This window comes from Neoarius graeffei, chromosome 15 (assembly GCF_027579695.1).
Source record: "Neoarius graeffei isolate fNeoGra1 chromosome 15, fNeoGra1.pri, whole genome shotgun sequence".
Lineage (NCBI taxonomy): Eukaryota > Metazoa > Chordata > Actinopteri > Siluriformes > Ariidae > Neoarius > Neoarius graeffei.
The window spans coordinates 60,111,796-60,134,299 of record NC_083583.1 but is presented as its reverse complement, the minus strand read 5'-3'; the positions used below and the strand labels follow the sequence as shown (position 1 = coordinate 60,134,299).

Here is a 22,504-nt window from a genome sequence, read left to right as displayed (position 1 = left end):
TTTTATTTACAATTTGTACTTTGTCCCAACTTTTTTGGAATCGGGGTTGTATATATATATATATATATATCATCTCATCTCATTATCTCTAGCCGCTTTATCCTTCTACAGGGTCGCAGGCAAGCTGGAGCCTATCCCAGCTGACTACGGGCGAAAGGCGGGGTACACCCTGGACAAGTCGCCAGGTCATCACAGGGCTGACACATAGACACAGACAACCATTCACACTCACATTCACACCTACGGTCAATTTAGAGTCACCAGTTAACCTAACCTGCATGTCTTTGGACTGTGGGGGAAAACGGAGCACCCGGAGGAAACCCACGCGGACACGGGGAGAACATGCAAACTCCGCACAGAAAGGCCCTCGCCGGCCCCGGGGCTCGAACCCAGGACCTTCTTGCTGTGAGGCGACAGCGCTAACCACTACACCACCGTGCCGCCATATATATATATATATATATATATATATATATACACATACATACTCGCACTTTTTTCTGCATCACTGAATGAACTTTTTTGATACTTTTATTTAGTATTTTCAGCTTAATATGAAACAAAAAACAAGCAGACAATGAACTGTCAAGGGGTATAAATGAACAAAAACGTGGGGACTCCTCTGGTGGTAGTATTGTGATACATCATGTCCAGTGTCTTTAATTGTCCTGTTTAATTGGTAGCATCCTCTATTCCTTTGATATAAGCAGTCCTCTTCTTCTTCTTCTTCTTTTGGCTGCTCCCAATTAGGGGTCGCCACAGCAGATCTTTCGTCTCCATTGCTCCCTGTCTTCCGCATCCTTCTCTACCACACCTGCCACTTTCATGTCCTCTCTCACCACATCCATGTATCTCCTCTTTGGCCTTTCTCATTTTCATGTGCCTGGCAGCTCCATCCTCAACATTCTCCTTCCCACATGCTCTGCATCTCTTCTCAGGATGTGCCCATACGATATAAGCAGTCCAATTCTTCCATTTCCTGGGAAAGATTGCTCCACTATACCTCAGAGAGAAAGTCATCTTTTCCATTACATAGATTTCTTTAACCCTGTCCATCCACTGATTGAGGCTTGGGGACTTGGTTTTATACCAGTTCTTTGTAATTGTTTTTTTTACAGGCAATTAACAGTACTTTACACAGATACCAGTCTTCCTTTATAATAACGTCATCTTTCCATACACAGAAATATAGAATCTTAACATCATTAGGAATCTTATATTCTAAAATCTTTCCCACAGTTAGACATATATTTTCACAGAAAATTTGAATTTTGGGGCATGACCAGAAGATATGGGAGTGATCGGCGTTCAAGTTCCCGCACTGCCTCCAGCACTGTTCCTGAGGCTGAGATAATTTGCTTTTTAATATGTAGTGTAATGAAGAAATGGATCAAATTTTTCCAACCAAATACCCTGCACTTCTTTGAACTTGTGGATGAATGCTGTGCACTCCACATTGAATGCCAATCCTCCTGTGATAGTTCTCTATTTAGTTCTTTTTCCCATTTTGCTTTAATGTATCCCGTGTTGTTCCCACTCTGTTTTTGAAGGCCCTGATATCTCATCTCATCTCATTATCTGTAGCCGCTTTATCCTGTTCTACAGGGTCACAGGCAAGCTGGAGCCTATCCCAGCTGACTACCGGCGAAAGGCAGGGTACACCCTAGACAAGTCGCCAGGTCATCACAGGGCTCCAAATTCTTTCTGTAATTCTCTAAAACTTTTTAAGAACCCACTTTGAGTTAGTGTACATACTGCTGTAATGCCCTTGTCCCACCACCGTCTGAAGCCAGCATCACTGATTGTAAGAGCCATTTTTGATTTGAAGATAAATTGTAATATTGTGCTACAGGAGCACTTGAAATTTTGGTTGAACTTTAGTTTATTTTAGTTGACCTTACTTTGGTTGGTAATATACTCTTATTTTGATACCTGTGAAGAACTTTGGAGCCAAGATGGCCACCAGTCACCTTTGACCTTAAGAGTCAGTTCAGCAGAGCAGAACAATAGAATTGTTTGAAGGACCTGGTGGTCACACAGCTCTTTACAAGCCTTTAGGAAAGCTATTTTGAAAGTTTAAAGCTAAGAACAAGTTGGAAATATTTTTAGTTTGGTTTTGATCTTAAGTTGATACTTTTGATGTACCTTTACTGGATTACTGACTTTCCTTGGAGCCTTTCTGTTAGCATGTTAACTCAGCCTGCTAACACTGCCTGCCTTCTATCTATCCATCCATCCATCATCAACCGTTCATCCGACAAGGTATATCTTTGTTTATTTGAAAGCTTGTTAAAGGAAGCCACAAGGTCTGCTTGAATCTTGAAATTGGACACAACTTAGGTAAAGAGCTAAGCCATCACAAATTGTTTGGAAAGCATGGACACTTTGGCTAACCACTAACTATTGAAGCCTTTTGAGTTTTGAAGATTTTTGAATTGAGGACTTTTTTGATCTTTGAGTTTTGAGTGCAACATTGAACTGAATTGCATCGAAACTTGGACATTGAAGATTTTTATAAGTTTTAAGTTTGACTTTGAATGAAGTGGATGACTATTGGAGTATCCTACTGAATTAACTTGAAATTGCTACTGGAGCAAACATCATTTTTGTTTGAAAAGGAAAGCAAGATACAACTGTTTTTTGTGGATTTGAAGAATTCAACATTACATTTTAATATTTTTGTTTTTGTTTATTGAAATTAAAAAAAAATGGCTGATGAGCAACTTTAAAGCACTTTGCTCCTCACACAGAGGAAAACTTAACGTGTGTATGAGGAGGATGAATGAAATGCAGGAATTGATGAAGAGTGGAAATGTAGAAGATGTGAATACAGGATTTGAACAATTGAATGCAGCACTATTTGAGTTTGAGCACATTCATCAGTCTGTTCAAGAACTGCTCGATGAAGAAAAAGGATCTGATGATGACTGGTACAGAACGAAAATGCAAACATTCTTGAAGGAAGTTGACACATGGAAGAACACTCAAGGTGACTTACAGCCTGAAGTTACTCCACTGGACAGTGTCTCCAATGTGTCAGCCAAAAGGGGACATGCACGTTCTGCCAGTGTCGTTTCCAGAACATCGTCAGTCTTTTCTGCCCAAGTAAAGGCTGAAGCTGAACGGGCAGCCCGCGAGAAAAAACATGCAGCACTAGCAAAAAAACATACATTGCTACAAAGGAAAATGGAAGTTGAAATCGACATGGAAAAAATGGACCTTGAAACAGAGTTGGCAGTGGCAGATGCAAAAATAAGTCTTGCAGAGTGTTGATGCTGAACCAATCTCCTCAACTGAGCTTTTGGAAACATCAGGAGATGGCATGAATGCGTATTTGTTGAGTCATTACAAGGACGTCAAGGAAGAACTTCAGCCAGAACTATCTCCTGTGGAGTATGCAAAGATTTCTGTTGTTCCCAAGACACCATTACAACAAGTCTTAGTGCCGGGTGTGAAGCAACGGAGGCCTGACAGGCATGCTCAAGCAACACGGCCACAACAGAACACTCAAGCCACTACAGGTGCTTCCCATCCACCCATACCTTCATCATCAGGCAACAACACAGGGGACATAGCCGCTCTCATTGTACAACAGCAGAAGATGAATTCACTCCCAACAAGAGATCTTACTGTATTCAATGGAGAGCCTCTGAACTTCAGACCGTTCATGCAAGCCTTTGAACACCGCATTGAAGGCAACACCACTAGTAATAAAGCCTGTCTTTATTAACCTTGAGCAGTTCACCTCTGGCCAGCCACAGGAGTTGATCAGGAGCTGTCTTCACATGGATGCTGACAGTGGTTACAGGGAAGCAAAGAGGCTGCTGGAAGTCCACTTTGGGGACAAATTCAAACTTACATCCACCTATATAGATAAAGCCTTGAACTGGATGAACATCCCACCAGACAATGGTGACGCTCTGCAGAGTTATGCTCTATTTCTTCGCAGCTGCTTCAATCTGATGTGCACGCTCAGGTACATGGATGAACTGAATCTTCCTTCAAACCTGAGACTTCTTGTGGCCAAGGTGCCATACAAGATATGTGAAAAATGGAGAAAACATGCTTTTGATATAAGGGAAAGGACTGGCGCAAAGGCCACATTTGGAGACCTTGTTCAGTTCCTGGAAAGGCAGGCCAGGATTCTACAAGACCCCATCTTTGGTAATCTTCAAAGTGTGTCAGTACCCAAGAGACCATCAAAGACAACCACCAGCAGCAGTAAGCCCATTTCTGGGACCAAACAGAAGAGTAAAGGGTCCAGTTTCGCCACAACTATGGCAGTGGTAGATGACAACATTGCAGGGCATTCTACTGCAGGGAATGCCATGCAAGGCTCCGGCCCAATGAAGCTCTGTTCTATCTGTGATGGTCAATATGAGACTGCATCATGTCCGGAACTGGAAAAGAGGTCTCATAACACAAGAGTTGAACTCCTCAAGACCAAAGGTATTTGTTTTGGATGTCTGGCTAAAGGGCATATGAGCCGAAACTGCACCAAAAGGGAAACATGTTCGGTGTGCTCTAAACCCCACCCTACCATCTTACACATGCCAAAGACCGATGGAAAGACTGTGAACAGTGGACTGGTTTCATTGAAGACTGACATAGTTGACTGTAGTGACAGGCAATGCACTCTTTTTCAATTGTCCCAGTTCAAGTGAAATTGAAGAACTCAAACCATACGGTGCAGACATACGCATTCCTCGACCCAGGGAGCTCTGCAACATTTTGCACAGAACGACTTGGACAAAGGTTGAATGCAATGGGCAAAACCCAACAAAAACAAATTCTTCTGCGCACAATGGGGCAAAAGAAAGCTGTGAACAGCCTAGTTGTTAGGGGTCTGGAAGTTGCTGCACTGGATGCGAAGACATTCGTAGACTTACCGGAGACTTATACTCAGCAGGAAATCCCTGTCAGCAAGGAGCATATCCCCAGGCAGGAAGACCTAAGAAAATGGCCTTACCTCCAGGACATTTGTATACCAAGTATTGATGCAAACGTTGACCTCCTTATCGGTATAAATGCACCAAAGTTGATGGAACCCTGGAGAATCATCAATAGCAAGGATAATGGACCCTTTGCTATGAAGACACTGCTTGGTTGGGTGGTGAATGGACTTCATGGTGAAAATGCATACACCGACAAGCAAGGCCAAAGGCACGTTCATGCACACCGCATTTCAGTAGAAACACTTGGTGAGCTATTGATTCAGCAGTATCACCATGACTTCCCAGAGAAGAAGTATGATGAAAAGAAACAAATGTCAGTGGAAGACTGCAAATTCATGCAGATCATGGACAGCTCTGCAAAGGTGGTCGATGGACATTACGAGTTGCCGTTACCATTCAGGAAGGACAACCTCACAATGCCAAACAACTGTCACCTAGCAGAACAAAGAATTTTATCATTGAAAAGAAAATTCCAGAAGAACAGTGATTTCCACAAGGAGTACAGGGCCTTCATGGAAACTGTCCTAGCCAGTGGACATGCCGAGCTTGTACCCCAGGACCAGCTGACTCAGCAAGATGGAAAGGTGTGGTACATACCCCATCATGGTGTGTTCCACCCAAAGAAGGGAAATGTGCGTGTAGTATTTGACTGCTCTGCAGGCTACCAGGGTACCTCACTCAATGCTGAGATTCTCCAAGGTCCAAACCTCACAAACACCTTGATTGGCATTTTGGCACGCTTTCGTCTTGGACAAATTGCCCTCATGGCAGACACAGAGAAAATGTACCACCAAGTAAAGGTCTCATCTCATCATGTCAACTTCCTCCGTTTCCTTTGGTGGCCAGGCGGGGACATCACTCAGACCCTGAAAGAATACAGAATGATTGTGCATCTTTTTGGTGCAACATCCTCAGCCAGCGCAGCAAGTTACGCATTGAGGAAGACAGCTGAGGATAATACAGGGTGCTTCTCAGCTGAAGCAACAAGCACTGTACAGAACAATTTTTATGTTGATGAGTTGCTCAAGGCTGTTGACAAGGAAAATCATGCCATTGAGCTTTGCAGGGAGCTGAAGTCACTGTGTGCCACTGGAGGATTCACATTGACCAAATGGATTAGCAACAACAAGGTTGTCTTAGCATCCATACCAGAAGCTGACAGGGCCAAGGATGTAAGGAATCTTGGCCTTGACATTGAGGACCTGCCCATTGAAAGAGCACTAGGAGTGCAATGGTGTGTCCAAGAAGATACCTTCACCTTCCAAGTAGCCATAAAAGAACACCCAACCAGCAGACGTGGAATTCTCTCCATGGTCAGCTCCATATATGATCCACTTGTATTCCTTGCACCTATCACCTTCCCTGCAAAATGCATTCTACAGGAGTTATGCAAGCAGAACATTGGATGGGATGAGGAGTTACCAGAGGTCCATGTCCACTCCTGGAACCAATGGTGGCAAGACCTCCCAAAGGTGAGGGAGTTCAAGGTCAGTCGCTGTTTTGTTCCCAACAACTTTGGAAACATCACAGCCCAGATGCACCACTTCTGTGACGTGAGCGACATAGGGTATGGCCGACAAGTAGGTTGACAAGTAGCAGCAACAGAGTGCATGTCACCTTTCTAATGGGAAAGGCCAGAGTTGCTCCTTTGACGCAAATGACCACACCTAGGATGGAGCTCACTGCTGCAGTCTTAGCAGTGCATATAGACAGGATGCTATCTGAGGAGATACACATGAAATTGGAAAGGTCTCTGTTCTGGACAGATAGCATGACTGTTCTGAGACACATACGGAATGAAAGCAGAAGATTTCAAACCTTTGTGGCCAACTGCCTTAACGTCATCAGAAGCACATCAGATGGGTGTCAGTGGAAGTACATAGGCACCAAATTGAACTCAGCTGATTGTGCCTCTCGGGGCCTGCACATTGATGCCTTCTTAAAGAAACAGAGCTGGATCAGTGGCCCAGATTTCTTGAACAAACCACCAGATTGCTGGCCAGACTCTCCAGTTGAACTTGTCCTCTCCTCAGATGATCCTGAACTGAGAAAAGTTGTCACGGTGAACGTAGCTGTAAAGGACAGCTGTGATGCCACTACTTACCTGAACTATTTCTCCACATGGATGAAACTGAAGAGGGCTGTTGCATGGTTCCTCAGGTCGAAGTCCATTCTTCTGCAACTTGCCAAGAAACACCAAGCAGGGCTTGATCAAAGCAGGCATAAAATGGTCACAAGGCAGAGCAAGCAGCAGAAAACTGACCCTTATGTGCTATCAGTCAGTGACATGGAGGATGCAGAGATGGCTATTGTGCAATATTGCCAGAGGCAAGGGTTCACCCATGAGGTATCCTGCCTGCAGAAAGGCATGCAATGTGTAAGCAGGAACAGCTCCATCTACAGGCTAGACCCTTTCATTGACTCTGGCACCTTGAAAGTTGGTGGTCATCTTAGAAAAATGGCCATGCCCACTGAACAAAGGCATCCTGCAATTCTGCCCAAGGAGCATCATGTCTCCAAACTGTTAGTTCGTCATACCCATGAAGAAGTTGGACACAGTGGAAGGAATTTAACTCTCTCCAAACTTAGGCAGAGATGCTGGATCCCCTGTGCCAACGCCCTTGCCAGGAAGGTAATCAATGAATGCACAACATGTAGAAAGGCCCATTCCAACGCTGGTCAACAGAAGATGGCAGATCTCCCTGTGGATAGGCTTATCCCCGATCTACCACCCTTTACCCATGTAGGGGTTGATTACTTTGGACCACTGGAAGTAAGATGAGGCCGTAGCATTGTGAAGCAATATGGAGTGATTTTCACATGTCTCACCAGCCGAGCTATACATCTGGAAGTTGCACAGTCACTCGACACTGACTCTTGCATTCATGCATTCAGACGCTTCATTGCCAGAAGGGGGCAAGTCTCAGAGTTGCGATCTGACAATGGAACAAAAAGTGTACTCGCGTCAAGCGCAATTTCCAAAAAGGAGACATAGTACTTGTAGCAGACGCCACTGCACCACGAGGATCATGGATGTTGGCCAGGGTCACAGAAGCCCTTCCTGATTCCAAAGGCTTGGTCTGCAGTGTGCGACTTCAGACCAAAACAAGTCAGCTCGAAAGACCCGTCAGCAAGATTTGCCTGCTGGTAGATGGCCAGCAAACTAAAGCTGACTAAGCCAACATGGACTTGCGCACGTGCACACACTCGTACAGATGCATGCACTGATTCTTGCACACAGTAGACATTGAATATGGCTCTTGAGAAAAAATAGATTTTTAATTTATTATAGCTCGTGTCCCTTCGTAGCTATAAGGGGTGGGCCATGTAAGAGCCATTTTTGATTTGAAGATAAATTGTAATATTGTGCTACAGGAGCACTTGAAATTTTGGTTGAACTTTAGTTTATTTTAGTTTATTTTAGTTGACCTTACTTTGGTTGGTAATATACTCTTATTTTGATACCTGTGAAGAATTTTGGAGCCAAGATGGCTGCCAGTCACCTTTGACCTTAAGAGTCAGTTCAGCAGAGCAGAACAATAGAATTGTTTGAAGGACCTGGTGGTCACACAGCTCTTTACAAACCTTCAGGAAAGCTATTTTGAAAACTACTTCGAAAGTTTAAAGCTAAGAACAAGTTGGAAATATTTTTAGTTTGGTTTTGATCTTAAGTTGATACTTTTGATGTACCTTTACTGGATTACTGACTTTCCTTGGAGCCTTTCTGTTAGCATGCTAACTCGGCCTGCTAACCCGGCCTGCCGGCCTGCCTTCCATCCATTCATCCGACAAGGTACATCTTTGTTTATTTGAAAGCTTGTTAAAGGAAGCCACAAGGTCTGCTTGAATCTTGAAATTGGACACAACACTGATTCCTGGTCTGAATTTGGGATCTAGAGCTGGCCAAATTAATAATTTGATGTCTCCCTCCATATTGTATTCTTTTACCATTTTGCTCCAAATATCCAATATTTGTTTAATAATTTCATTATTGCTTTGGTGACCCATTTTATTTCCTGTGTCCCCTAATGTTGCTTGAATTTGGAAAGTATCTATCTTGGCCTCTGTCTTTCCATCTTGCCTGATATAGAGGGCAGCATGCACACTGAATGAACTTTTACACTTGTGGTTTGCTGTGAGTGAATGCTGTGGGATGTCAACTCTATCTGCTGTACCACTATACCACTGTTAAGCAAATTACTGGATGTGACAGATTGCGTTTCAGAAATACGCTATATGACAAAGTTTGTGGACACCTGACTATCACACCTGTATGTGGTTCTTCCTTAAGCTGTTGCTATACAAAGTTGAAAGCGTACAATTATACAGAATGTTTTTGTATGCTGTTACAGTATATTACCATTTCTATTCACTAGAACTAAGAGGCTGGAACATATTCCAGTGTGACAGCTGTACACAAAGCAACGTGTAAAAAGACACAGTTTGCCAAGGTTGGAGTGGAAGAACTCGAGAGCCCTGACCTCAACACTACTGAACACTTTTGGGTTGAACTGGAACACCGTCTGAACCCCAGGCCTGAGATCATCACTGCCTGATCTCATTAATGCTCTCGTGGCTGAATGAGCACATCATGCTCCAGAATCTAGTGGAAATCCTTCTCAGAAGAGTGGAGGTTATTATAACAGCAAAGGGGGAATAAATCTGGAATGGGATGTTCAAGAACCAGTATAGATAATAATATCATATAATTTAGATTATTCACATGTGTAGTAGGCTGCATCTCTGGAAATATGCCATACATGTGTTCCTAATGTATATATTATCCTCCGTTTCTAATATAAGGTAGTCTACTTAAAGATCATAACAGGTAAATATCAGAGAGACATTTTCTTTATAAATTACTAAATGACAATAGCAAGATCAGTTAAACATACTGAGTGCCCCAAGTATTAAAAAAAAATTTAAATAAAAAATACTGAACCCTTACACTGCTGCTGAAGGGTCATGTGTTATTTGACATTTAAAAAAAAAAAAAAGCAATTATCTTTCAAAATTATGAAAACCAAAAACCCTGATATGAATACATACTGTATATGGTTTTCTCATACTACTCCAGCAGTAGGTTCAATCTTAATATAACACATGTATAACCTTCTTCTAGTATTTACAAACTCCATATGATGTCCTTTACAAGTGCAGGAATAAATGTCTAATCTCATGAGGGGCTTCAGCAGGCATCAAAGGGGCATTAAATTATCTACTTAGTACATCTCATCTCATTATCTCTAGCCGCTTTATCCTTCTACAGGGTCGCAGGCAAGCTGGAGCCTATCCCAGCTGACTACGGGAGAAAGGCGGGGTACACCCTGGACAAGTCACCAGGTCATTACTTAGTACATTTTAAAATTATTATTGTTATTATTATTATTATCTCATCTCATTATCTCTAGCCGCTTTATCCTGTTCTACAGGGTCGCAGGCGAGCTGGAGCCTATCCCAGCTGACTATGGGTGAAAGGCGGGGTACACCCTGGACAAGTTGCCAGGTCATCACAGGGATTATTATTATTATTATTATTATTATTATTGTCAATTTATTGAATCTGTTTTGTCCAAATTTGAAAAAAGACCCTGTGCTCTGAGCAAAGGGCTGGTTAAAGCTAGGTACTGTAATATAAATATCATGATTCAAATCAGCACGGTGGTGCAGTGGTTAGCACTGTTGCCTCACAGGAAGGAGGTTTGGTTAACATGGGGCAGTCTTGGGCTGAAGTGCCCTTGAGCAATGTACCTAACCCCCAACTGCTCCCTGGGTACTGTAGCATAGCTTCCCACTGCTCTGGGTATGTGTGTGTGCTCATTGCTCACTTATGTGTGTTCACTGCTTTAGATGGGTTAAATGCAGAAAGGAATTTCACTGTGCTTAAGTGTATGTGTGATAAATAAAGTTGCTTTTCTTCAAATAGTGCACCAGTGTTTTAGTATTTGTCTTTTCTTTAATTTTTTCAAATGCACAAACACTAAGGTGACCAGATTTCTCAGAAGAAAACCAGGGACATTTTCGGTTCGGCAGTGAAAATATCATTAAGACATCTAATGTTTTCATCTTTGTAATAAAAAGGAGCGACATTTCTGGTTTTCATGTATTTTGGTCATGCATTGCCTAAAAAGTGGAATCCAGCCACTGGGGGTGCATAAGCGTACTCTTGGAGCCAGTCCCAAGTCCAGATAAATCGGAGAGGGTTGTTGAGGATGGAACTGCCAGGCACACGAAAACGAGGAAGGCCAAAGAGGAGATATATGGATGTGGTAAGAGAGGACATGATAGTGGCAGGTGTGGTAGAGAAGGATGCGGAAGACAGGGAGCAATGGAGACGAAAGATCCGCTGTAGCGACCCCTAATCGGGAGCAGCCAAAAGAAGAAGAAGCAGACTGCATAAAAAGTGGGGTTTTCCTCACTGGGTGCACTGTAGGCCGATTCTGCAACTGCTTTCGGTTAACATGACTTAAAGACAATGTGAAAATCTCTGGTATGTGGACAGAGTTTAGATTTATAGACTCTTAAATTGTAGGCGAGCTGAAATAGATGTTTTAGGCCCATGAAAGTAAATATATTAAATTAATTACCATATATGCCACTAGTAATGGACAATGTGTTTAAAAATATACACAACACAATTTCAATAAACAGTTTGCATCAATCCAAACAATTTCTAGGTATGGTAAAATTATTATTATTATTATTACTGAGGATACAAATGATTCCCGATCTCCCATAACTGAATTGATGACCGAGCCTAAATGAGTAGCCTTAATCAAAATGTATAGTCCACTACACATCACAACAAATAATATAAATTGCTGACACTTTGGTAACTGGCGGCATGGTGGTGTAGTGGTTAGCGCTGTCGCCTCACAGCAAGAAGGTCCTGGGTTCGAGCCCCGTGGCCGGCGAGGGCCTTTCTGTGCGGAGTTTGCATGTTCTCCCCGTGTCCGCGTGGGTTTCCTCCGGGTGCTCCGGTTTCCCCCACAGTCCAAAGACATGCAGGTTAGGTTAACTGGTGACTCTAAATTGAGCGTAGGTGTGAATGTGAGTGTGAATGGTTGTCTGTGTGAGCCCTGTGATGACCTGGCAACTTGTCCAGGGTGTACCCCGCCTTTCACCCGTAGTCAGCTGGGATAGGCTCCAGCTTGCCTGCGACCCTGTAGAACAGGATAAAGCGGCTAGAGATAATGAGATGAGATGAGACTTTGGTAACATTACCAATAGCCTACAGAATTACATAGCCAGTTACTCTGTGGGATAACACACCAATTTGTGTGCAAGTTAGCTTATTCAGTTGATCTGTTACAATTTTCCTCAGCTGGATTTCTGTTACAGCAACACTACGTCTAGCAACAACTTCAGCTGACTGATTGGTGCTGCACTGAGCTTTCCCCTCAGTGCCAGATCAGGTGGCTGGTGGGTTTTCAAAAATAATAAATACATGCATGTATTTTTGTGATAAATCCATATTATACTGAGCGTATTTCCCACATTAATCAATACAAAGTACCTGCATCTTTCAGTTTTTTTAAATCAAGGCTGAATACTTTCTTCTTTGCCACTGCCTTTTATATAGTGAGTATATAATAGTGAGTAGAGAGCAATTTCGGACACAGGGAAAACTTCCGGCTTGGTTACGTCAGCATTCGAAGGAGGGCACGCGTGTCTTTTGACAACGTTGGCAGATGTTGGTCACTTTGATTTCCACTGTACATTTTACTTCCATCCTACGATGTCTCACACAGGTCTCAACAAATCTCGTTTACAGCCATTGCTTTGACATCTGGACTGATATATTCATCTCATCTCATTATCTCTAGCCGCATATTTCAAACACTCATAACTTGCTATAGCAGTGACAAAATAGCTGTTAGAAATGCATTCCTACATTTTATAAAATGAGAGAAATAGAATTTTGATAATGAAAAATTTGCCTTCAGTTCCCCTTTAAAGGCTAAATAGCATTGTTTGTCATCTATGTCACTTCAGCCTACAAGAAAAGACTATGGTTCACCTGTCCAGGAGTGGATGAAGCGATCTGTCAAAGCTGAATGAGTGAATTTAGTTTAGGCAAAGATTCTAGCACCCCGCTATAAAGTTGTTCCTCAGCTCCACCCATCAAAATACTGGAAAGGGTATTGTCAGAGGTGTTCTAGAACATCTCTGCTATCGGCCTGACCCTGTCTTAAAGTGATCCACAAAACAATATGCGAGGTGTCTGCTGAAATCTGGTAGATGTTTCATTCATAGTTAAAAATGGGGACATTTCCAGGGACAGCTTAAGACGTTAGACCAGGGCCTAAGACATTTGCAGAGTGGTGCAGGCAGAACTGCCTTGACCTCATCATCTCCAAGACAAAGGAACTGGTTGTTGACTTTCATAAAGAACTTCCCAGCATCTCCACTTTGTCAGTTAATAACCAGCAAACAGACAGGGTTAGGCAGCATAGTGATATAGTGGTTAGCACTCACCTTACAGCAAAAAGATTCTGGGTTCAAGTCCAGTCGCTGACAGGAGTTTGCATGTTCTCCTCGTGTCTGCGTGGGTTTCCTCCAGGTCCTCCGGTTTCATCCACTGTCCAGAGACATGCAGGTTAGGCTAATTGGTGGCTCTAAATTGCCCATGTGTATGAATGGTTGAAAGGAAAAAACCTCTACAATAATCTAGTAGACGGCAACAGGAAACCACTACTGTAATTCTTCCCTAGAAACTTTGATGGCTGGAGCTGTCAGAGTGGACGTGTCACTGCAGTGATATGCCAGAAAGAGACAATACTGTAGATACATATATCCTTCAGTCACAGCACCTGTGCTTCTGCTACAACCCCAATTCCAAAAAAGTTGGGACACTGTGTAAAGCATGAATAAAAACAGAATGAGATAATCTACAAATCATGGAAAAACTATATTTCTTTGAAAATAGTACAAAGACAACATAACAAATGTTGAAACTGAGAAATTTTATTGTTTTTTGAAAAAATATATGCTCATTTTGAATTTGATGTCAGCAACAAGTTTCAAAAAACTTGGGACAGGGGCAACAAAAGACTGAAAAAGTTGCATAATGGTAAAAAAAAAATAATAATATAATTTGGTTAATTGGCAACAGGTCAGTAAGATGATTGGGTATAAAAAGAGCATCCCAGAGAGGCGGAGTCTCCCAGAAGTAAAGATGGGGCGGGGTTCACCGCTCTGTGAAAGACTGCATGGGCAAACAGCGCAACAATTTAAGAATAATGTTCCTCAATGTAAAACCACAAAGAATTTGTGGATCACATCATCTATGGTCCATGATATCATTAAAAGATTCAGAGAATCTGGAGAAATCTCTGTATGCAAGAGACAAGGCTGAAAACTGACACTGGATGCCTGTGATCTTCAGGCCCTCAGGAGACACTGCATTAAAAGCAGACACGTGTCTGTAGTGGAAATCACTGTATGGGCTCAGGAACACTTCAGAAAACCATCGTCTGTGAAAACACTTCATTACTGCATCCATTACTGCATGTAATGGTATGAGGGGGCATTAGTGCACATGACATGGGTAGCTTATACATCTGGGAAGGCATCATTAATGCTGAATGATATAAACACGTTTCAGAGTAATATGCTGCCATCCAGACTAAATCTTTTTCAAGGAAGGCCTTCCTTCTTTCAGCAAGATAACGACAAACCACTTTCTGCACATATTACAACTGCATGGCTCCGTAATAAAAGAGTCCGGGTGCTAAACTGGCCTGCTGCAGTCCAGACCTGTCTCCCAGTTAAAAAATTTGGCACATTATGAAGTGCAAAATACAACAAAGGAGACCCCGAACTGTTGAGCAGCTGAAATTGTATATCAGAAAAGAACAGGACAACATTTCTCTTTCAGATCTACAGCAATTGGTCTCCTCAGTTCCCAAACGTTTACAGAGTGTTGTTAAAAGTAGAGGTGATGCAACACAGTAGTAAACACGCCCCTGTCCCAACTTTTTTGAAATGTGTTGCTGACATCAAATTCAAAATGAGCATATATTTTTCAAAAAAACAATAAAATTTCTCAGTTTCAACACTTGATATGTTGTCTTTGTACTATTTTCAATGAACTATAGGGTTTTCATGATTTGCAAATTATCGCATTCTATTTTTATTTACAGTTTACACAGCATCCCAACATTTTTGGAATTGGGGTTGTATTTTAAAACCCACCAGCCATACCTGATAGTAGCATTCATATTAGTATTAAAGGAGAACTGAAGGCAATTTTTTTTATTATCAAAATTCTATTTATCTCATTTTATTAAATATAGGAATGCATTTTTGATAGCTATTCTGTCACTGCTATAGCAAGTTATGAGTGTTTGAAATATGCTATGTAATATATCAGTCCATATGTCAAAGCGATGGCCGTAAACGAGATTCATTGAGACCTGTGCGAGACATCGTAGGACGGAAGTAAAACATACAGTGAAAATCAAAGTGACCAACATCTGCCAACGTTGTCAAAAGACGCGCGCGCCCTCTTTCGAATGCTGATGTAATCAAGCCGGAAGTTTTGTTTGTTTTGATAGCAATCAGGAAAGTTTGAAAAAGTAGGCAGTAATCGTCATTTAAACTCGTTTTTGTGCAATATTTCGTTTGGAAAACAGTTTTCAAAATGGCGGCACTGACACCTGGCTGACACTTCACGTTTCGAAGTCTCACACAAGTCTCATGAAGATCAGGCGGATAAGCGACGCCTGCCGTGGACCAAACGCACTAAATTCAACATGGCTTAAAACCAAATAGGCCAATAAGTATAATATTTAATTGCAATTAGTTGTCAATACAAGTCGATATAAGGTCACTAAAACTGAAAACATAATTGAATAACATGTTAATTAAGAAATAAAGTAAGTTTAAAAATGATTTCAGTTCTCCTTTAAAAGAAGAAGAAAAAAGAGATAGAAGTGGAATCTATAAATACAGATGCTTTTTCATTCCTTCGCCTGCAGAAACAAAAGTAGCAAAATCACTATAATAGGATCCTTCCAAAGTAAAAAATAGTTATATCTCGGGTTGTCAGCAGTCAACATGTTTGTTGGTTTTATTCAAATCTAGAGCAATCGGTCACAGCTGAAGAGAGGTGTTATCATGTGGACAGCTTTGCTAACATTTTTGACCAAATTGTTAACACCACTCAAATAAAACTCAACTCAAACACTAGTGCAATTACAGCAGACACTTTAACAGAATAAATTAGGGCCTTGTAAGGAGGATGATGGTTGAGGGGAGATATATATATATATATATATATATATATATATATATATATATATATATATATATATATATATATACAGTGCCTTGCAAAAGTATTCATACCCCTTGAACTTTTTCACATTTTTCCACCTTACAACCACGAACTTAAACGTTTTTTATTGAGATTTTATGTGATAGACCAACACAGAGTAGCACAGAATTGTGAAGTGAAACGAAAATGATAAATGGTCTTCAAAATTTTAAACAAATAAAAATCTGAAAAATGTGGTGTGCATTAGTATTCAGCCCCCTGTACTCTGATACCTCTAAATACAATCCAGTGCAATCAATTGCCTTCAGAAGTCGTCTAATTAGTTAATAGAGTCCTACTGTGTGTAATTTACTCTCAGCATAAATACACTTGTTCTGTGAAGGCCTCAGTGGTTTGTTAGAGAACACTGAAGAACAAACAGCATCATGAAGACCAAAGAACTCACCAGACAGGTCAGGGATAAAGTTCTGGAGAAGTTTAAAGCAGGGTTAGGTTATAAAAAAAAATATATATATCCCAAGCTCTGAACATCTCAAGGAGCACTGTTCAATCCATCATTCAAAAATGGAAAAAGTATGGCACAACTGCAAACCTACCAAGACATGGCCGTCCACCTAAACTGACAGAGCGAGCAAGGAGAGCACTGGTCAGAGAAGCAGCCAAGAGGCCCATGATCACTCTGGAGGAGCTGCAGAAATCCACAGCTCAGGTGGGAGAATCTGTGCACAGGACAGCTATAAGTCATACACTCCACAAATCTGGCCTTTTTGGAAGAGTGGCAAGAAGAAAGCCATTGTTGAAAGACAGGCATAAGAAGCCATGTAGGGGACACAGCAAACATGTGGAAGAAGGTGCTTTGGTCAGATGAGACCAAAGTTGAACTTTTTGGCCTAAATGCAAAGCGCTATGTGTGGCGGAAAACTAACACTGCTCATCACCCTGCACACACCATCCCCACTGTGAAACATGGTGGTGGCAGCATCATGCTATGGGGATGCTTTTCTTCAGCAGGGACAGGGAAGCTGGTCAGAGTTGATGGGAAGATGGATGGAGCTAAATACAGGGCAATCCTGGAAGAAAACCTGTTGGAGGCTGCAAAAGACTTGAGACTGGGAAGGAGATTCACCTTCCAGCAAGACAATGACCCTAAACATACAGCCAGAGCTACAGTGGAATGGTTTAGATCAAAGAATATTCATGTGTTAGAATGGCGCAGTCAAAGTCCAGACCTAAATCCCATTGAGCATCTCTGGCAAGACTTGAAAATTGCTGTTCACAGACGCTCTCCATCCAATCTGGCTGAGCTTGAGCTACTTTGCAAAGAAGAATGGGCAAAAATTTCAGTGTCTAGATGTGCAAAGCTGGTAGAGACATACCACAAAAGACTTGCAGCTGTAACTGCAGCAAAAGGTGGCTCTACAAAGTATTGACGCAGGGGGGCTGAATACTAATGCACATCACATTTTTCAGATTTTTATTTGTTTAAAATTTTGAAGACCATTTATCATTTTCGTTTCACTTCACAATTCTGTGCTACTCTGTGTTGGTCTATCACATAAAATCTCAATAAAAAACTTTTAAGTTCGTGGTTGTAAGGTGGAAAAATGTGAAAAAGTTCAAGGGGTATGAATACTTTTGCAAGGCACTGTATAATGTTGTGCAGTGTTTGTATTGTCTTCTGCTATAGTTTACATGTCTGTAAATGTTAAATGTTCATTATAATCTCAGGAGTATGTCTATGGGAGTGAGACTATAGTTTAAAGCTACAGTGGTGCTTGAAAGTTTGTGAACCCTTTAGAATTTTCTATATTTCTGCATAAATATGACCTAAAACATCATCAGATTTTCACACAAGTCCTAAAAGTAGATAAAGAGAACCCAGTTAAACAAATGAGACAAAAATATTCTACTTGGTCATTTATTTATTGAGGAAAATGATCCAATATTACATATCTGTGAGTGGCAAAAATATGTGAACCTCTAGGATTAGCAGTAAATTTAAAGGTGAAATTAGAGTCAGGTATTTTCAATCAATGGGATGACAATCACGTGTGAGTGGGCACCCTGTTTTATTTAAAGAACAGGGATCTATCAAAGTCTGATCTTCACAACACATGTTTGTGGAAGTGTATCATGGCACGAACAAAGGAGATTTCTGAGGACCTCAGAAAAAGCGTTGTTGATGCACATCAGGCTGGAAAAGGTTACAGAACCATCTCTAAAGAGTTTGGACTCCACCAATCCACAGTCAGACAGATTGTGTACAAATGGAGGAAATACAAGACCATTGTTACCCTCCCCAGGAGTGGTCGACCAGCAAAGATCACTCCAAGAGCAAGGTGTGTAATAGTCATCGAGGTCACAAAAGACCCCAGGGTAACTTCTAAGCAACTGAAGGCCTCTCTCACATTGGCTAATGTTAAGGTTCATGAGTCCACCATCAGGAGAACACAACGGTGAACAACAACGGTGTGCATGGCAGGGTTGCAAGGAGAAAGCCACTGCTCTCCAAAAAGAACATTGCTGCTCGTCTGCAGTTTGCAAAAGATCACGTGGACAAGCCAGAAGGTTATTGGAAAAATGTTTTGTGGACGGATGAGACCAAAATAGAACTTTTTGGTTTAAATGAGAAGTGTTATGTTTGGAGAAAGGAAAGCACTGCATTCCAGCATCAGAACCTTATCCCATCTGTGAAACATGGTGGTGGCAGTATCATGGTTTGGGCCTGTTTTACTGCATCTGGGCCAGGACAACTTGCCATCATTGATGGAACAATGAATTCTGAATTATACCAGCGAATTCTAAAGGAAAATGTCATGACATCTGTCCATGAAGTGAATCTCAAGAGAAGGTGGATCATGCAGCAGGACAGCAACCCTAAGCACACAAGTCGTTCTACCAAAGAATGGTTAAAGAGGGATAAAGTTAATGTTTTGGAATGGCCAAGTCAAAGTCCTGACCTTAATCCAATGGAAATGTTGTGGAAGGACCTGAAGCGAGCAGTTCATGTGAGGAAACCCACCAACATCCCAGAGTTGAAGCTGTTCTGTACGGAGGAATGGGCTAAAATTCCTCCAAGCCAGTGTGCAGGACTGATCAACAGTTACCGCAAACGTTTAGTTGCAGTTATTGCTGCACAAGGGGGTCACACCAGATACTGAAAGCAAAGGTTCACATACTTTTGCCACTCACAGATGTGTAATATTGGATCATTTTCCTCAATAAATAAATGACCAAGTATAATATTTTTGTCTCATTTGTTTAACTGGGTTCTCTTTATCAACTTTTAGGACTTGTGTGAAAATCTGATGATGTTTTAGGTCATATTTATGCAGAAATATAGAAAATTCTAAAGGGTTCACAAACTTTCAAGCACCACTGTATATGGTAAATGATAAAATGATTTTGTGCTTCTTTTTCTTCTGTAAATTCACCTCATCCACTCTTCTTATTTAATCGGTACTTCCTGGCCTTGTCATCTGTCCAAATCTTCAGTGTGTTGGAGAAACTCTTCTAAACAGAATGGAATCAGGTACAGTGAGACATGATATGTGGGAGTAGGCAAGGGTTATTCGAGAGTTAACATGAATTGAAATGAGATTCCTAAATGTGAAAAGGAAATATGAACAAATGAGATCAAACTAACATTTTTCAACATCCACACCAGACTACATGAAAAGGAGCTGCTTCTTGTAGAGTGGCTTATCCAGTAGTCCCATCACTGTTTGTACAGGGAAGCTACCCATGTCTTCTTTCTGTGACAGAAGAGTTCTGATCTGAAAACCGAATAGCAACCATTCAGTTTAAATAGTACCACAGGGTATGTACTGGACGCCAGAAGGAATGCACTGTAGGTTCACCTTCATGGAATTCTGCAAGGTCAGTTGATTGGAGACACCTTAAGGCACTCTAGCAAAAGGGGGAGCGGTAATTTACCAAATGTTGGAGTGACTAGGTTTCTCAATGATTCTTGCATCATGCCAATTAATTGTTTGGACTGTTTCAGTGTTGGAAAGACAACAGCCAGTCATCCAATTACAGCAATAACCTGATGCCTCTGGCCATCAGCGGCAAGAAGGCTGCTTGTACACATCTTGCACAAAAGAACACTCATAGTGTGAGAAAGAGGCTGAAGGGTAGAACTTTGAATTTGAGAGCCTGTCCTTGGGAAACTGCAAAAGTATCTGGGGTGATGAGAATGTGAAAATATGCATCACACCGATCCACAAATGAGAACCAGGACTGTGGAGGCACAGCATGAATAACATCTGATATCCTTAACTCCCACAAAGGGAGGGATTTTTATGGCCATCTCAAATCAACAATTTGGTCATAACCCATGTGTCCTTCTTCTGAACAAGAAATCGTCAGTAGAGACCCTTATTCTGAAATGTCAAGTCTACCTTAGCTAACATTTCTCTGTCCAAGAAGGAACAAAATGCTTGGGTCAGAGCAGCAATTCTGTTGGGGTCTGGTATTGGCAAGAACCTGAGCCCTGAGATGGCTTGTGGTTAACAGCAGTGCATTGTCTTCAAGAAGCACGGATGTGATGTAGTTGCTATCCAGTGGAAATGGCTTTGCTGTAAAACATCCCACCAGAAGCCCTTTACAGACAGACTCCACAGAACCCTTTAATAGTGGGGGCACTGTTTAAGGTCCCACAGGGCCAATGGGAAGTATGGAATCAGTCTGCAGTGAACTAAGTCTGCAGACATGTGCCAGTTACACCTGGTATCATGCATCACCAAGATTGGCAGAGATCCACACACTGTCCAGACCAAGGTATCTCACTGTTAGGAACAAGGATTCAGCCAGCTATCCCACAGAGGGATCAATATCTGCATGGAGCTATTGCTCCAGTACAAGCAATAAAATAGCCAACGAATTGCCCATGCATACCACTGCACACAAGATTGTTAAATCTCACTAGAATATCAGTGCATTCAGAGGTCTGTGGACCTCTACATGTGGTGCTTTGTCTGGTGAGGCCACCAGAAATGTGATAAAAGTGGCCCACAGTCCTGATCTGTCATGTTAGCTGAATGTAAATCTATAAAGTTCAATACCTCCTTAAAGACTTTTGCTGAAAGATTTGCACAGTGTCAAAGTGAATTCACTTGTGACCAGTACTAGATAAAACAGCTGGACACTGTATATTAGAAGGAATGCTCTGTAGTGATCCAATTCCTGTTGAATGCTGCTGTTCAACTGTCAGTTCACTCTTAGTTTGAGAAAATTTTCCTTCACATGTAGCCATGAAGAAGGGATGAGGAATGGATGACTGCTCATTAAGCTATATGGAGGGATCTGGTAAGGGGCACAAGCAAACAATGCCTCACTTAAACTACTGGAAGTAGCCACAGGACTGCTAGTCAGCAAGATGTCAGGGGATGTAGAAAACTCTGTAGGAAAGCCATGGCCTAAAGGTTAGAGAAGCAGCTTTGAGAACAGAAGGTCACCAGTTCAATTCTCTGGACCAGCTGAAGTGCCCTTGAGCAAGGCACCTAACCCCCAACTGCTCCCCAGGCTACACTGGGTATGTTGCACATCATTCTGGATAACAGCATCTACTAAATACCTGTAATGTAAAGTAATTTAACTCTGAGTGGAGATGCTAAAGGAGAATTTGACATGTGGGGAGAATGAGGGTGCACAGATACCCCTTTTCCACCAACAGGGTCCCATTCTAGTTCACACACCAAATTTTGAACCATTCAGAGTATTTTGACCAAAAATAAATTGGTTCAGAACCTGAAAAGTTGTTTCCCAGCTGGAAACAAAATATACCTGTTTTTTCTAGTGCGAACCATGACAACATCAGTGGGTATGACATTAGTTTGGAGAGCAAGCAGAGCGCAGCAATGGAGAATGCAATTGAAAAGGATACATTTTCAGGAAAAAATGGAATGAAAGCAAAGGTCTGCAATGACAGAACGAAAGCTCACAGGTAATCAATGTGTTCCACCATCCTGCTACTACTGCTTACTGTACTTCTGTTTTGAATTACGCAACACCTTCCATTCATGACGCATCCTAGATTACAATGGCTCCATTCAAAACTGGTGAAAACATGGGCTGGTTCACTAACTGGCACCAAGATTCAAATAATCTTAAACGGAAACAGTTCAAGAACTTGTTCCCTGTTGATTAAAAAGTGGTAAGAAAGAGATCCCACTCGAGCACTAGTGTTCTGAGTTAGTGATCTGGGCTAATATAAGAGGCCTGAAAGCAAACAGTGCATGGTATAGTTATTATGTGCTTTCAGATC

At 41.7% G+C, this 22,504-nt stretch overlaps 1 long non-coding RNA gene across 3 annotated transcripts in view; it reads right to left on the bottom strand.

Annotated features, from left to right (window-relative positions):
• The window catches only part of LOC132899681 (uncharacterized), a 181,775-nt gene that overhangs the window by 146,072 nt on the left and 13,199 nt on the right, over nucleotides 1-22,504 (bottom strand). For 2 of the 3 annotated variants that reach the window (XR_009656698.1, XR_009656696.1), the window contains exons 2-3: nucleotides 19,671-19,749; nucleotides 13,434-13,536 (exon numbers count right to left, since the gene is read on the bottom strand). This is a non-coding gene — a long non-coding RNA (uncharacterized LOC132899681). Of the gene's footprint in view, nucleotides 1-13,433; nucleotides 13,537-19,670; nucleotides 19,750-19,882; nucleotides 20,013-22,504 lie in introns of all 3 variants that reach the window. The other variant, XR_009656697.1, reaches the window with a different exon arrangement.